The sequence below is a fragment of the Telopea speciosissima genome, chromosome 1 (assembly GCF_018873765.1).
Source record: "Telopea speciosissima isolate NSW1024214 ecotype Mountain lineage chromosome 1, Tspe_v1, whole genome shotgun sequence".
In the NCBI taxonomy this organism is placed as follows: domain Eukaryota; kingdom Viridiplantae; phylum Streptophyta; class Magnoliopsida; order Proteales; family Proteaceae; genus Telopea; species Telopea speciosissima.
Window position 1 is genome coordinate 74510385 of NC_057916.1, and position 17559 is coordinate 74527943.

The 17559-nt window shown below is 37.7% G+C and overlaps 1 protein-coding gene and 1 pseudogene across 1 annotated transcript in view; one reads left to right on the forward strand and one right to left on the reverse strand.

Moving 5' to 3' along the window:
* Positions 1–17559, reverse strand: part of LOC122654449 (uncharacterized mitochondrial protein AtMg00810-like) — an 87209-nt gene that overhangs the window by 39492 nt on the left and 30158 nt on the right. The window lies entirely within an intron of this gene.
* LOC122648922 lies at positions 470–3590 on the forward strand (annotated as a pseudogene).

Genomic DNA, 17559 nt, shown 5'->3' on the forward strand with positions numbered 1-17559 from the left:
AAATAAATCAAGCAATGTAATCGAAACCAAACAAGGAAAGGGAATGTGTAATTGTGATAAGGATAAAATCCTTAGTTGTAGCAATATTCCTATTTCAATTCCTTGTATACTCCCTCTCTAATTCAAATCTCTCAGGCCCTGATTCTCTCAATCACAAGAGGAGGAACCAAACCTTTCAGATTTACACTATTGCAGCAGCTTTTAAGGAAGAAAGAGTAGAGAACAAGAAAAGTGTAAATCTGGATAACCGTATGTGAGTTGAGATAGGATTCACTCAATCAAAGAAAAAACAGTAGAGAACAAGAAAAGTGTAAAGAAAAGTGTAAATCTGGAAGGCTTGGTAGAGGCGTGAGGATTCCATCCTGTGAATCCAGCTAATAGAACGCAACTAAGAGAGGACACATTGCAGGCTTGCAGCAGCTTCTTCCAGAGTTTTAGTTGCAGAATCCATCGATCGTTCTCCAAGAAAATGCGGGACGACGAAAGTAATTTGAAAACATGGGTATCAGACAAGTTGATGAATCTTTGGGGATATGCTCAGCCTACGGTTGTCCAGTATGTAATTGGGTTATCTAAGCAAGCTTCTTCTCCTGTTGATGTTGTGAGCAAGCTTGTTGAGTTTGGTTTGTCTTCTTCATCAATTGAGACCAGAGTTTTTGCGGGAGAAATATTTTCTAGGGTTCCCCGTAAAGCATCTGGTCTGAATAATTGCCAGAAACAAGGAAAAGATGCAGCAGCAGCTATGTTGTTGGTAAGGAAGCAGAAGAGTTACACGATCTTGGATGCTGATGACGACGAAGAAGATTATGACAAAATCTCTTCTCAATCAAAAAAAGCAGATTCCCATCAAAAGCGTTTTCGGAAGAAAACTCAGTATCAAGAAGACGATGAAGATCGAGAAGAAAAAGAAGATAGACGTGTCCGGTCGCGCACCTCTGAAGTTGAAGAAGACAACTACTTAGAGCAGTCAGAAGAGGAAGCGAGGTTACGTGATCAGGAAGAGCGGGTACAACTAGAGATGAACATAAGAGAAAGAGATGCAAAATTATCTCGGAAGGAGGAAGGGACTGCTATTCGGCGACTTAATAAAGCCCTAGAGGAAGACGATACTGCAACTCTGAGAAAAGTCTCGAGACAAGAATACTTAAAGAAAAGAGAACAAAAAAAGCTGGAGGAGATGAATGATGAAATAGAAGATGAGAAGTATCTCTTTGAAGGTGTCAGACTAACAGAAGCAGAACATCGTCAACTAAGGTATAAGAAAGAAATTCTTGAGCTTCTGAAGAAGAATCGGTCTGATGAAGAAGATCTGGATAGTTACACTGAGTACCGGATGCCTGAAGCCTATGATCAAGAAGGTAGTGTAAATCAGGGGAAGAGATTTTCTGCAGCTCTTCAGCGTTATAGGGATTTTGCTGAGAAGGAGACGACATGGGAGGATCATCAGATTAGAAAGGCAATCTTGAAGTTTGGTTCAAAAGATAAAAAACAAAAATCTGATGATGATTATCAGTATGTGTTTGAGGACCAAATTGAGTTCATCAAAACATCTATGATTGAGGGTGACAAATTTGAAGGGGAAGAAGAGCAGAATCTTCAGAAGATGGAGATATCTGCTTTACAGAGGCTTCAGGATGAGAGAAAAACTTTGCCTATCTATAAATATCGAGAAGAACTACTCCAAGCTATCCATGATCATCAGGTTCTTGTAATTGAAGGTGAAACTGGATCTGGAAAGACAACTCAGATACCTCAGTATCTTCATGAAGCTGGCTACACAAAACATGGGAAAATAGGATGTACCCAGCCAAGACGTGTTGCGGCCATGAGTGTCGCTAAACGAGTTTCTGAGGAGATGGGAGTTAAGCTTGGTCATGAGGTTGGGTACTCTATCCGATTTGAAGATTGTACATCTGAGACAACAGTTCTTAAATATATGACTGATGGAATGTTGCTGAGAGAATTCCTCAGTGAACCTGATCTGGCAAGTTACAGTGTCGTGATGGTAGATGAGGCTCATGAAAGAACGCTCTCAACTGATATTTTATTTGGTTTAGTTAAGGACATTGTTTGGTTTCGAAGTGATCTGAAGTTGCTCATCTGTAGTGCTACTCTAGATTCTAAGAAATTCAGTGATTTCTTTGACTCAGCCCCTATATTTACGATTCCAGGAAGACAATTCCCTGTTGAGAAACACTACACAGAAGCGCCTGAAGCTAACTACCTAGATGCTGCTGTTGTCAAAATCCTTCAAACACATGTGAATCAACCACCGGGTGATATTCTGGTGTTCTTCACGGGACAAGAGGAAATTGAAGCAGCGGAAGAGAATTTGAAATATCGGATCCGAGGCCTAGGAACAAAGATTGCTGAACTCATAATCTGCCCAATATATAGTAACCTCCCTACTGAGTTGCAAGCTAAAATTTTTGAATCCACTCCGGAATATGCTCGTAAGGTTGTCTTGGCAACTAACATAGCAGAGACCTCATTGACAATTGATGGAATTAAATACGTCATTGATCCTGGATTTGTTAAGATGAATTCTTATAACCCAAGAACTGGCATGGAATCACTACAGATCACTCCCATTTCTAAAGCATCAGCAAGGCAAAGGGCTGGTCGATCTGGACGAACAGGTCCAGGTAAGTGCTTTCGTTTGTATACTGCTTACAATTTTGATCATGATTTGGAAGATAATACTGTGCCAGAGATCCAAAGAACTAACCTTGCAAACGTTGTTCTCACTCTTAAGAGCTTAGGTATTAATGATTTGGTGAATTTTGATTTCATGGACCCTCCTTCGTCTGAAGCATTAGTCAAAGCCATAGAGCTGCTTTTTGCACTTAATGCACTGAATAATCGAGGGGAGCTCACGAAGATCGGCAGAAGAATGGCAGAGTTTCCTCTTGATCCAATGGTTTCTAAAATGATTGTTGCTTCAGAAAATTATAAGTGTTCAGATGAGATAATATCAATTGCTGCTATGCTTTCAATTGGAAATTCAATCTTCTACCGTCCAAAGGACAAGCAAGTCCATGCTGACAATGCAAGGATGAATTTTCATACAGGGAATGTGGGGGACCACATTGCACTACTTAAGGTTTACAATTCTTGGAAAGAAACTAATTTCTCAACTCAGTGGTGCTATGAAAACTATATTCAGGTTAGAAGTATGAAACGTGCTAGGGATATAAGGGACCAATTGGAGGGTCTGTTGGAGAGGGTTGAGATTGAATTGATATCCAACCCCCATGATTTAGATGACATAAAGAAGGCAATAACTTCAGGATTTTTTTCCCCATTCTGCCAGGATACAAAAGAATGGATCTTATCGAACTGTTAAAAATCTTCAGACTGTTCAGATACATCCAAGTTCTGGTCTTGCACAGGTGCTCCCTAGGTGGGTTGTTTATCATGAGCCTGTACTTACAACAAAGGAATACATGAGACAGGTCACTGAAATAAAACCCGATTGGTTGGTGGAAATTGCACCTCACTATTACCAGTTGAAGGATGTGGAAGATCCCCGATCGAAGAAAATGCCGCTTGGACAAGGGCGCACAGTTAAGGATTGACCACTAGAATTCTTAAGATACTACCTAGAGGCAAAGAAGGTAAATACATTTTTGTATACTAACTAATTTTTTTACTTAAGGGAAAGGGATTTAACATTTTGATCATTTACTATGTAGTATCTACTATTAATTGGGGAGAAAAGGGGGTTGGGGACTTGGAGGTACTCAATATTGTAAACATACCAGGGGTATTTTTCTGTTACACTTTTAAGTGTATCAAATGTATGAAATGCCTCAATTCACTAATCGTTGAATTTGAAAAAAAAAAACCCTCAAATATAATTCATAAAGTTTAAATTTTATACAATTTTTTTTTTTAATAATTTGGGGGAAGGGGGATGTTTCAATTTGCTAAATTTACACTTTTGCTGTGAGCCCTTTTAGTTTCCCTATTTCCTAGCCTTCCTCTATGGGAAATGATGGAATTCTTTTATGTTACATAACAATGTGTATTGAGGCTTAAATACAGTAACGTGTTTTATGCTATCCATATCATCATCAAGAAGGCATGGACAATCGTGAGATCAAGCTAATTCTGTGGTGAAGGTTTTAAAATACCGAATCCAGTCCACAGTTTTGTACAAAGCAGGGCTCAGTTCTAAGTGCTGGAATTTGCTAGCAAGCGATGATGAAACCAGTTTAAATCAAAATATGGGACTTCTATTAAGGTCCAAGGTCATCAACTTCTCTGTTTTCCATCCTCTGTTTACTTTCACAATGAATTCTTCCACTCTCTTCCTCAGCTCATCGTCATCTTCTCTGCATTCATCTTCATTGTCACTTTTCTCTGTACCAACATTGCTGACAAATTCTTCGCCGGGTGAATATACAGTATTTGACACTTGAGGAACATTTACAGACAATGATGCTTCAACGTCTTCAGAAGTGAACCCTTCATCTCCTCCTATGTCCTCTTTCTCAATTCTATTTGGAACTTCATGGGCACAAATGAAACTTTCTTGAGTACCTGATGAACTGGGCTTTGGACTGCTTAAGAGTAGAATGATAATGATCAAATTGCAGAAACCGAAGACAATGAGAGAATTGGAAGCAGCAGCCAGTGTGAACAACTCCATAGTTGAATCAAACATTGTTGGAGATTGGGAGATGGAGAAGAGAAGACACTGTCAGAAGATAATAGAGTGTGCAGAAGGAGCTTGTGTAGCTGTACTTGGCAAGAGGATAGGTTGAAGCTCTTTTAAAGCCTCTGTTTGTGAATAAAGTGTACTAAGGAAGCTCTTTTCTTTGTTTGCAAAAGTTCAATACAATGAAGCAGAGAGGTGTAGTGTGAAAGCTACTTGAGGTCCTTTAGTTTAATGTAGTTGGGAAGCTTCTTGTCAACTTTAAAATGGGGCATCACATGTCCCCCATGATTAAATAATGATAGAGCTGACCAAGAAAATCACAAGGCAACTTCTAAGTAGGGTAGGTACAGTCACTACACCTTCTCTCATGTCATCACCTGAGGTCATGGACAAGCCCACGAGTCCTGTTCTTGTGTCCACACCTTTTCTCCAATGTTTTTCAAAGGTGATGATGTAATTGAGATTCTTCTTCTCTTCCATATCACCACCATAAATGCCCAAAAGATGGTTTGCCCAAGTAAAAAACTGCAACCTTTTAGCCTTTGATTAGTGCTTGATGAGCAGTCTATAGACAAATGCTGGCATTCAAAGCAAAAATTTTACTAGAAAGCATGATCCAAACTGTTCATGTTTAATGAATTTAATCTGGTTTTGCTAGATCACTTCTTGACCATCATAGAGATATCATCTTCTAAGGCTTCCTCATAATATTTACAGAATATATTGAAATCTAATACAGAAATGTAAAAGGATTAGAAAGAGAGGAAAATATTTTACTGAAATATTCCCTCACTGTTCTCTTCCTCCAGCCCAATCACCTCACTACTTTGGTGAATTGAGAGAGAGAGAGAGAGAGAGACCAATAATCCTGATGGTCCACAGATGCCTAAAAATTGGACACGAAATAAAATTGTTGGGTTAACCAAATTCCAGGAGGACTGGCCAGCATGAACCAAGTGAGGCAATATCTAACTACCCCATAGCATCTCTGTCTATAATCTGGGAATTTAAAAAATTCCCAACTGTTCTTTATATCCCATTCTATTCTTCCCCAAATGAATAAATAAATAAACCAAAACAACAACTGCAATAAACAAGAGAGTTTAATCTGTTTCAAATGCATAATTTACCTGTTTGTTGGCCTTCCTCCAAATCCAAATTTGGAATTCCTATACTCTCTGTTCTTCATCTTTTTTGTCCTCATCATTGTTCTCCTTCCCACCACCATGGCCAACCTTAATTTCCTCCTTATCGATCTCCAGGTGCCACCCTAGGCCCCCTCTTATTTGACTTTGGCTGTTTTCTGAGCAGGCAACCATCTGAGACTAATATAGGACCCTTATCTGAAGCAAAATTTGTACCAAATTAAATCAACAAATTGGATAAATAGACACCAATTTCGTCAGTTAAACTAAGAAATAGAATGGTACAATTCCCATTGACCTGCATATCCCTCAAGTCAAAACACATAAACAGAACAAACTAATCAAAATAGCATCAGGAAATGAGTCTAGCCATCCAATCAATGCCTTCTTTTAAAAGTGAGAATGAGAGAGGGATAGAGAGAGTCTGCGTGTGTACGTTTGAGTTTTAAAGGTCGGACCTTCTCCCTCGCCAAAGCCCTAAGCCAAGTTATCCCCTCCAATTCCTCCAATTCCTCACATGAGGGCGAAAATAACCACCCTACCCCCTACCCGAAAACATTGTCCAAGGTGGGGTCCACTCCCCCTATTAGAGGAATTAGAGGTGATAATTATTCCCAATTCGCTACCCACTCCAATTCCTCCAATTCCTCACATAGGAGTGGAAATAACCACCCTACCCCCTGCCCGAACACACTACCCAAGGTGGGATAGGGTGGTCATTTTTGCTCCTATGTGAGGAATTGGAAGAAATTGGAGCAGATAGCGAATTAGAGGTGATAATCATTAGACTCCAGTAGCCCGCTGCTCGGTATTAACTAGGTCAAATAAGAGGGGGACTCTTATCTGGATCACAATGATGGGTTTTTTTTTTTTTTTTGATAAAAGGCATGTAAGTAGAGGTGTCAATTGGTCTAGTTTTGGGCCATTAGTCCGGTTTCTCAACGGTTCCAACTCTAAAGGGTCAAGATCACAATTGAACCAATAAACTAATCAATTCCAATCTATCGAAATTTAATGTTTTATCCTTCGTAATAATATTTACAACACCATCAGATTTGAAAATAAATGATGTGTTCATAAAAATTAGAAACAACTCTTATGACCATCTAGACCAAGGTCCAATACCTTTATCTGGTCCATTTTCTGGGCAGGTCCATTTCCCCAAGTTCCTCTTATAGAGGGAGGTAGAAATGACTATCCTACCCTTGCCCGAACACACTGCCCGGGTACGGTCCACCCCCCTATATTAGAGGAACTTGGGGAAATGGAGCGTGCAGGAAATGGAGCAAATAAAAATACTAAGGTCCATGCATGAACCAAGTAATTGAATCCAAACTATCAACCCAGATCTCTAATCTCTTTTATCCCTGGTCCCTTGCCCTTTGCAAACCCTGCAGAAGTCATTTGTTTATGGTCTAATCATAAAGTCAGATTGCGTAGATGATGAAATTCTCTGTTTACTGTGGGTGGAGAAGAACGGACAAAACTTGGTTGTTGCCCGGGTTGCAGTGGGTCCATGCTGTAATGCCAATATTTCTAAAGGCAATACATGGCAAAGCTCAAATATAATTCATTAAGGTTAAATTTTATGCATTTTTTTTTTAACTCTGTTATCCAGAATGATGCTATGGGAAAGAAATATATCAGACTGTAATTTAAACTTATCCTGATAATATAATATATAAGCTCCTGTTTCTACTGAAAAAACAATTTATCTCCTGCAAATCCCTAGTGTCTGTAATAAGAGGGGGTGGACCCCACCCGGGTAGGGGTGGAATGGTCATTCCCTCCCCCCCCCCGACCATTCCACCCCCCCCCCTTATTAGAGACACTAGGAGAACTGGATTGGACATGAAATTGCAAGGGATAAAGATCCCTATAAAGAGTGGTTGAGTAAGAGAGGGAAGAAGATGAGGCTTGGAAAAGAAGGGAAAACGGTGTCTTAAGGTATAAGGTGAAGACATTGATTGACCTCCTGAAAGCCTGCACTATACATATATACATATAAAGCATCGACAAATTTTATACAATAATATACTAAAAATATTTGGCAAATGTGATTCAAATATTTAGTAGTACAACTCTCCCGGTTTAAGACTGGTACATTACTGTTATCGTGGTTATCACAGCCAAATGTTCAACAATATAAGTTCCCGTTCAGAATTGATAAAGACAAGCAGAACTGAGATAAATAAAATAAGAAAAAAAAAAAGAAGATGGGTGGAGGGATGGAGATATATTAAACATACTATTAATTTAACACCTACAGTAGAAAAGTTAAGATCTAGGTAGTACTCTCCATGGTCAAAAGTCCACAGTTCAGACTTCATACCGGGCTTAGGGATATAAGCAACAATTAATATATGTTCATCAAACCTAATTTAAGAATATTAAATTAAATTAGTTTATATTATTATTTTTATATACAAAATATTGTGCACAGGTTATATACCTTAAAGTGTCGCAACTAATGATAAAGTTGGGTATTTTGTTTATATGGTTGTCACGTTGTATACTTTATCAAATGTGATTTAAGAATCTAGACATGAGTATATATATTGTATGTGTATCGAATTTAATCATTTGAGAGTTTTGTATGGATTATCGTCAGTTGTATCAAGTAACGATACTCGTACCTGAGAGGTCTTTACTGTTGTAGTTATGTCTTCTGCATTTTGGTGTATCAAAAGTTGATGTTTACACTATCTATACATTGGTGTTTTGGATTCACGATATTCATCTGTGAATGGAAAAAGATACTGAATAAAATATGCACTTCTGAAACAAGGTGAATATCCTAAGAGAATTATATGACTATTATTGGATCGAAATTCCGAGTTCGGTGGCAGTTTTATAAAGAGTTTATAATACACTTAACATATTAATTTATCTATATAATAATTATGGGAAAGAGAACGCTACCTAGTCGCATGCAATGCGTGGCCCTGTCAAAATGACCTTCGCACCCCCAAGAAATTCCGACTATCCATGGGGCACAACAGCCATTTTGTGTGGCCCTGTGTCTAGGCACAGGGGCCACACGCCGCACACGACCATATAGCGTTCTTTCTCCTAATAATTATATGGGAAAAGCTTTTCAAAGTTTTATTTCTAATCAGTGGTCATGATTCTTTGACATGGCCGTTTTGACAGACTAGGGTTTCTGACTCTGTGTGTGTATTCCATACTCGTAAGTCTGCCATGTGATATTGTTAAGTTGATGAACTTTAACACAATTATTTCTATCACTTTAATCAGTTTTTTTGTTAGTACCATTTAGGGGTGTACTTATTGATAAATATTTTAGGGTATAATGTTTTTTGTCTGAGAGCGTAGTATACGCTAACATCTCCCTATGTCTTTCTCTGTCCTCCCATATGAAATGATATATTTATCCCCCGTTAAGGGAGAAAGAACGCCACCTGATCGCGCCAAACAAGCTGCCCCTGAGCACTAACACACGGGCGCACGAAATGTCCGCCGCACCCTTGGTCATTTCTAGGGTTCCAGGGGGTGCGACAATCATTTGCGCACCATTGTGTCAGGGCGCAGGGACAACATGCACTGCATGTGCACGACCAGGTGTTCTCTTGCCCTTTTATTATTTATCTACAAGTAAGACTTTTAGGTAAGGGATTTTCTTATTTACTCAAGGAGACCCTAGTACTCTAAATCCGAATTGAAATCGATCGAGACTGATCCACATCCAAATTCCATGTTTTGAATACCTGGGTGAAGGGATCTTCGGTTGTGAGAACTTATATGGTTGTCTTTAACATGTGTGATCGAGTTAAATTATTTGGTAGTTGAAGTCTAAGTAAGATTATAATAATATCATAAGACGATTATAAATTATATTAATAATAACTCTACATGCATGCATTGATTCCTTAATATGGAATGAAGAAGTCGATCAACCATCACTAAACACGTTAAGTTGGGTTAGGTTAGTTTGTCTAATAGTCTCCACTTAATTAGATTGAAAATTTAATAGAAAATATGAAGAAAATTTTGAGTTCGGTTTTTTTGCACATGTACATTCACATGTTGATATGTGCAGATGATCCATTTTTTAAAATTTCTAGGCAGTCCAATACGGAACTCTTTCATGGGCCAAATACGACCAAACCGGAAAATTATCACCTCCGGTTTTGCGACCGCCGATTCCGGTTTCTCTAATAGGGGATGGTGGACCCCACCCGGGCGGTGTTTGGGCATGGGTAGAGAGGTCATTTCAGCCCCCTTTGTTAGAGGAAGCGGGAGCTGGGCGGTCGGCCAAGAACTGGAGGGGATAAAGATCCCGACCAAACCCCAAGACGAAATGTCTGGCAAACAAAGACACAAAAAGTACAACATTATTCTATGCCCAGCCAGATCTTTATAAACAATAGAAGGAGTTCACCGGAGGCATTAGAACAATAAACCATGAAAAGAGAGTTATCAAATTCACCTATTATTCACACGCTATAAACGCAAAAGCATGGATTGTTTTTTTGTTTTTGAAAATTGCAAATTTAGGTTGTTGTTCATTGATATCCAGAATATAGGAGAGAAGAAAGGAAAAGAAAATAAGAGTTTTATAAGAAAGTAGAAGAATAGAAAAGAAGGAATTCATGTACTTTTCTATGGTGTATGTTCATTAATCTGGAATATGGGGGGATATAAGAAAATTTGGACACCAAGGCTTTGTATGTCCAATTTTTCTCCTCTCAGGTTCCTTGCCTGGTCAGGTTCGTAGGTTCTTCTCATAGGGAGGGTGAAAATGACAACCTCACCCCATCCAGGCAGTGTATTCGGGCAGGGGGTGAGGTCGTCATTTTTCGATCCCCCATGAGAGGAACCTACGAACCTGACCAGACAGGAAACCTGAGAAGAGTTAGATTTGACAATTCTAGTGTTTCTATGCCTTTTTGGAACACTTTTGAAATAAAAACTGTATGAAACATCTTTTTTTTTCTTTTTAATGAATCGGATTAAAAAAAACCCACAAATGGAACAGTTTTGAAAAACACCAGAAACATTTTTTTTTTTTTTTTTTTTTTGTCAAAAGAGACAGAATTTAGTAACATTATTTGGGGACTCACGGCCCCTGACCCTCTCGACTCTCTTCTCTCTACGTTGTCACCTTTTTCCTCAAGCCAGAAGATCCTCTCGCCACGGACGCTGATGTTGAGTTTGCCGATGCAAAAAGTTTTCAACCCACAATCGCCGTTACAAAGGGCTTTGCTCTATCTCTCCAGCAACCGGATGTCGATGCTGATTTCGCAGGTGGAAATTATTGCAAGTCTCAAGTACAAAATCCCCTTTAGAGATTTCGCTGATGGATGCTTCAACCGTCTCATCTCTTGCAAAAAAAAATTTCCTCGTTTCTTGAAGAACCCTAAAATGAGTCATGGCTATTACCTTAATTAAATAATTTATCATAAAGTTGTTGTTGATTTTAAATCTTTGATTTCCTCTAGTAAGATTTTTCTTATTTTTATAGGCGGGTTATAGCTTATAGGTTTCCTAGTCCTATGCCATCCCGCAATGCATGGATATTGTCTGAGTAATGAAAGAAAATTTTCCCCCCACCCAAAAAAAAGCATCCTAAGTCGACATCCAAACGCAAGTTAAGGCTTTCGGAAGTTTTTATATTAAAATCATTTTCATTTTCTAAGTACTGGCCAAATATGCAACCGGTGTCAATTCCATCTCATAGATCTTGAAAGTCGACCCAAATCAACTGGTCGCACCGCTCGAGCTTATCAATGGTCGTAAAGTTATGCCTTCTCATAGTTGTCGATAAGATTTACTATCTTGTAGGACATAAGAGAGATTAAAAAAGGTTTATTTAGTGATAGTTTTTATAAAACCATCGCTATTGATAAATAATTGTTGTAGTTTCTAGTGGCAATTATTTTTAACCATCGCTAAAGGGTATTTAAATAGTGGTTGTTCACCAAAAAATAACCACCAATAAAGACCCAGCATTTGTGTTGCAAATACCACATTTTCTTATAGTGATTAGAATATTTAACACAACCTCATTGGACTTTTGTGTAATTATGGACTTCTAAATAGTTGACACGTGTTCGGTTGACACATTTGCCGATCTTGCTTATGTGGCTAAAATAATGTTCTCAAGTCTATAAGTTATGAAAATATGTGTAGGATGGCATTCATGTAATTTGTTATAAGAAATCCTTCTGTTAAGATGCATTCTATACATGTTTCTGTTCTTTTATAGTGACAGAAATACTTTTTTTCCCCCAATTTTATCATACAACATTTGTTGGTGTAGAAATACTCCAAAATAATAGAAACACAAAAAGTATTTCTGACTAGGAAATAATATTTTGTAATAGAAACATTGTGAATCGATAACCTTTTTTCGATTTAACAAAATTGTAGATTAAAGGAAATGGCAATTAATTCTCGAAAGCCAAACACAGGCTAGAGAATTTAGCTCCAATCTAATGATTAAACATGAGATTTTCTTTTTAACACCCTTAGGGTGTCAATAGACTTGGAATTTTACGTTACCAAAAGAAAAATGACGTTTTTTTTCTTTTCCACATGTATCTTCAAAAAATGCACAAGACAATGACAATTTTTGGTAATGAAACAATGATAAGTCACTTTCAAATTATTTTTGAAAATCACTTTATACCCCTAATTTTAAAAAAAATTTAATTGAAAAAAAGACAAGGGGCAATTAAATGAATTCTCAAATTCTATATAAACCTATAGATGTGTCAATAAACCAATGGATTTGTCTAATAGGGATGTAGAAATAAATAAGTTCTATTTTGTGCAGTCGTTGCACAATTCTTCTACATGCACCACAATGAGTAGTAGTTCAACTCCACAAAAAAAATGTTGAAGAAGTTCTCTCCCGCCTCTAGAGCCACCAACACCAGTGACAAATGATCAAAATTTCCTTGCTGAGTTATGTAAGAATTATTTAATTTCCAAATTGTGTGTCAGGATTTTCTTGCAAGAGATGATGAAAACAGTGAAAATCACAGTATCGAACATCTACTTGGGTGCAAGGTCATTGACTTCTCTGCCTTCCATCCTCTATGTACCTTGTCAATGAATTCCTCCACTCTCCTCCTCAGTTCATTGTCATCTTCTTCGCACTCGTCTTTATTTTCATCACTTTCCTCCCTACCAACATAATCAATGGGTAATTTCTCAGCATTTTCTGCTTGAGGAATATTTTCAGATGATGATGCGTCAATTTCTTCCGAGGAGAATACTGCTTCATGTCCTCTTTTCTCCTCTTTCTCATCATCAAATCTCTTTGGAACTTCATGAGCACAAATAATGAAACTTTCTTGAGTAGCTGGTGAACTGGGCTTTGCTGAACCATTTAAGAGGAGAATGACAATGATCAAATTGCAGAGACAGAAGATAACGAGAGAATTGGAAGCAGCAGCCAATGTAAACAGCTCCATGGTGGAACCAAATATGGTTGGCGATTGGGAGATGGAGAAGAGAATATAATAGACAGTGTAGCTGTAATTGGTCGCAAGGGGAGAGATGTTGAAGCCCTTTTAAAGCTTCACTTTGTGAATATTGTGCCAAGGAAGCTCTCCTCTCTTTTATACAAACTTGGAGAACAAGGAGGGAAAGGGTCAATGTGAAAGCTATTGAGAGTTCTTTTGTCTAATGGAATTTAACTTAAAGTGCATGCCCAAAACAATTCACAAAAGCAAATTCTAATTAAACAGGCTAGTGGTCCTACTCCCATGTCATCAAATGAAATCATGAACAAGAAGACCACGAGCCCTGATCTTTATGTTCACACAGACCTTTTCTCAAACATGTTCAACCCAACACTTGAGAAGATAAAAACTGTAGTGCAATCGTCATCCAACCATCTTTTTTATCTGACAAGGAAGGTCTCCAATCTATGGGTTCTTGAGTTATGTAATTCACAGCCATGAGTTTTCTTGTTTCTTCAATAATTGATTTCCTTTAGTCCAAAAAAAAAAACAAAAACTCTCATAGACTCTTTAATCACTCTCTTCCCAGTCAAAAAACAATTGTGAAGTCTAACAGGAATCTGAACAATACTTAGACTTAGATGATGAACTTGTCCACCTAAATGCTTCAGACAACCAAAATTAAATTATTTCTCCAATCGATACGAATCCAAAATGGTAATTGTCGATTCAGATCCCAATTTCATGGTTTGAATCCCTTGTTCAGATGGTAGGTATAAAGAGAAGAATCCAAATTTGAGTGATTGAAGAAGCAAGGCATGGATGCATTGCAACGGAAAATTAAAAAATTACAAAAATGTGGTTAGGTTTTTGGAATCTGGATTTAATTCGTTGGAAGAAAATTCCAAAACTTAATATATTCACTTAATAATTCCTTTACCAAAAAAAAACTTTAATAATTCGACCATGAGAAATGAAAATAAATAAATAAATAAATAAGTAAATCAATCCATGTATTGAATACCCAGTCAACAGCGCGTCAATGCTACGTTCAAATACAACAGACAAGTCAACTAACAAGTAGACTCGAGAGAGAGATGGACTCCCATCTGATCAAACGTGTTTGACTATGAATCGACATTATATAAGAGATTTAAAAGGGTTTTTTTCCCCCTCTTCATTCTAACAAGGTAAGATACCTCTCTCTCTCTCAACTTTCATGGCGATGAATCTTGCTTTCGCTGGTAATGATTTTGATCATTTAACAATTATTTCACAGATAATAAAGGGGTATTTGGGTTAAATTGTAACTATCATTTAGAGAATGCTCAAATCTTCAAATTTCGTTGGTTAGGAGCAAGGTTCTAAATCTCGGGTTTCGATTAGGTTTCGATCAGCCAAAAATCGAGTTCGTCTCGATTTCGACCATATCTCGATCGAAACCTAAAATTTTCTTCAGGCTAACTCGAACCTTGGTTTCAAAGCCCAAAAGTTGTTTTTTTGCCCTGATTCTTGTTGTGCTGCATATTTTTGACATTTTAAATCCAATCCATGCATTAGTTTCACATAGAAAACACTAAAAATAATACTCGTGGTTTTGATCCAAGTTTGATACTATACATTGTTCTTGGACATGGTATCGAATAAGGTTTGCCCCGAAACATAACACCTTCAATATAAATCAGATTTAACCAATCTTGGATTTGTTAGAAGCTTTGTTTTGATAGCTTTCCAACAAGTCCAAGATTGTTTAAATATGGTTTATATTGAAGGAGTTATGTACCGGTCAAACTTAATTTGGGTGTGCAAATGTTGTCAAAATCGCTCTGAATGAAAATATTTTTTTGGACATCAAAACAAATGAATATTTTATCGCTCTTTCGAATTTTAGCAATGTTTTACCATATTAAGAAAAACTCCAGTAATAGAAAATTGAAAATTGCACCTACCACCGAAAATTAAATTTTTGTTCTTGAACTGGGGGGTTGACTTTTTTTCTCCTTTTGAAATTTGATTTTTTAAATATTTTTATTGAATTCAAATAAGGGGTATTTGCTTATTATGAATAATATCTTAAGTAAATGAAATACAAATACAAAAGCATTTATTTAAATATCTATACTGGTTTTGACCCAGGTTTTCCCAAGTTTCGATGGACATAAGTGTCAAAACTTGCGTAATTACCAACATCTTAGTCAAAACTGGTCAAAACCATCGAATTTCTATCGAAACTCTAGATTTTTTTAAAATCACCTTTCAACTCGTCTTGAAAACTTGCGAAACCGAGTTAACTCGGTGGTTTTGACAGGTTTCGATCGAGTTCTTCTTCCATGGTTAGGAGTTGCCTCTACTCTAGTTGGTTCTTATTAGACCAGTTTGTGGGGGTATGAGCAACACACTAGGGGTGTCACTGTCGACCATCAGGTCGAGTCGGTCCCCACCAATTTAAGGTTTTGTACCTTTTTTTGCCGTTTAAGTAATTGGGCCTTGTAGGTCCAGGGCATGGACACATTTCTAGTCAACCGGTTGGTCAGTTGCCTGTTTCATATATTAGCTCAAGGTCACTAGGCTAATTGACTAATTGGATTATAAACCGTCCTTAACAAATCATAAACATGATATAATCGAAGTGAATGTGTTTAAACGGGATAATCAGGTTGTAAATAGTTAGTAATCGGTTGTTCATAGTATTTGGTCAATCTCAATCAAGTCACAGCCAAACCATTACCTTACACTAGGAATGCATGATTATTAATCGTTCAGTGCTTGAGCAAGACACATTTAATAATGGATCGAGTAGTTTTAGGCTTCAACCAGTTGGTACATTTTAGACCTACCAATATAGGCAACTTTTGACATTCCCACGGGTAAGTGTGTCAAACGGGACGGTAATTGGGATGGTTCTCTGTTCCGGTCCCAAAGGGATCAATCCCAGAACCATCCCATTAACTGAACGGTCCCTAAATTAAGATCCGATCTCATTAATAATGGGACGGTCCGATTCCAGTTTTGGTTCCTTAACTAAACCTAAGCACTCAAAGTCTCAAACAATTATATGTTCCAAGCATACAAATAATTGAATATATTCCTAAGCCTTTTTTTTTTTTTTAATAGAAAAAAAGGCTATTCATTCATGCGTGTCCAACGCCAAACAAAGAAGAATAAAAGACAAAACACTGATAGATAGCATGATAAACACATGGTATGGAAAATTGGTACCCAAAACCAAGGAGTGGAAATTGATCCGGTCTCACATGCCATTGATTGGGTCATCCTGACTAGGGTTTGATTCACAAGCACTACCCTAAAGATCAAGCTGTAAACACAGATAAGTTTAAGCGCATGCACAAACGTGCCAATAAAGGGATCTTCATACGTGCCGAAAAGAACCAATCCACACTGCCCACACGCGCTGGCATTAATATAATCAAATATCAATTCTTAAGAATAAAAACAGTCAACTAAACCCAATATAATTTATACTTCTTATATAATTATTAAGTATTAATTAATTTTAAATAAGTAATTTAGGCATTAAACTGGTCCTAGCGGTTTGGATTCTTTTTTTTTTTTTGGGTAAAGGGGCTTGCGGTTCTAAATCTGTTGAGAAACTCATCCTAGAATCGCCCCGTCTCATTTAATAATCGGTTCTAAAACCAGTTCCCTCTAAATGGAATGGGTAGGTTTCGGGTTTTAGCAAGACAGTCCGGGTTCCAAACCAAAATTGACACCATTACTTGTGGGTTGTAGCATGGTTTTAGTGTACGGTATCGGAACGGGTATCGGCAACACGCAAAACCGATATGATACCAATACGGTATCGGCCTGGATCGAATGTAGTGGACAAAATTACCCCTGAATTTCCTTAAAAGAATGAGTTTTCTAACCATTTTACCTCTTGTCTGTACCGTCCTATCGATACGATATCAGCACGATATCAATATGAGTGACTAGCAAAATCAGTATGTATCACTCGATACGGGCGATACGATACCGATACTTGAAGCCATGGGTTGCGGCATACCATCTTTGCAGTGCAAATTAGCCATTAAAGTATCGAAGATTAAACCAGAAAAAACAAAAAGAAAGGGCAAGTGGCATAAAAAGTGGCACAAAGTGCAAAATATCTCCCTCCAACATAAAAAGACAGGAAAATAGAATGAGAAGAAGCTACAAAACGCACTTATACAGGTGCGCACATACAATATTACCCCATCTTGCGCGATTCCCTAGTTTACGATGCACACACGCGTAAGCATCAAAGCTCCCTAAGCCTTTGTTTATTCCAATCCGACTGGTTAGATAACGTTTGCACATA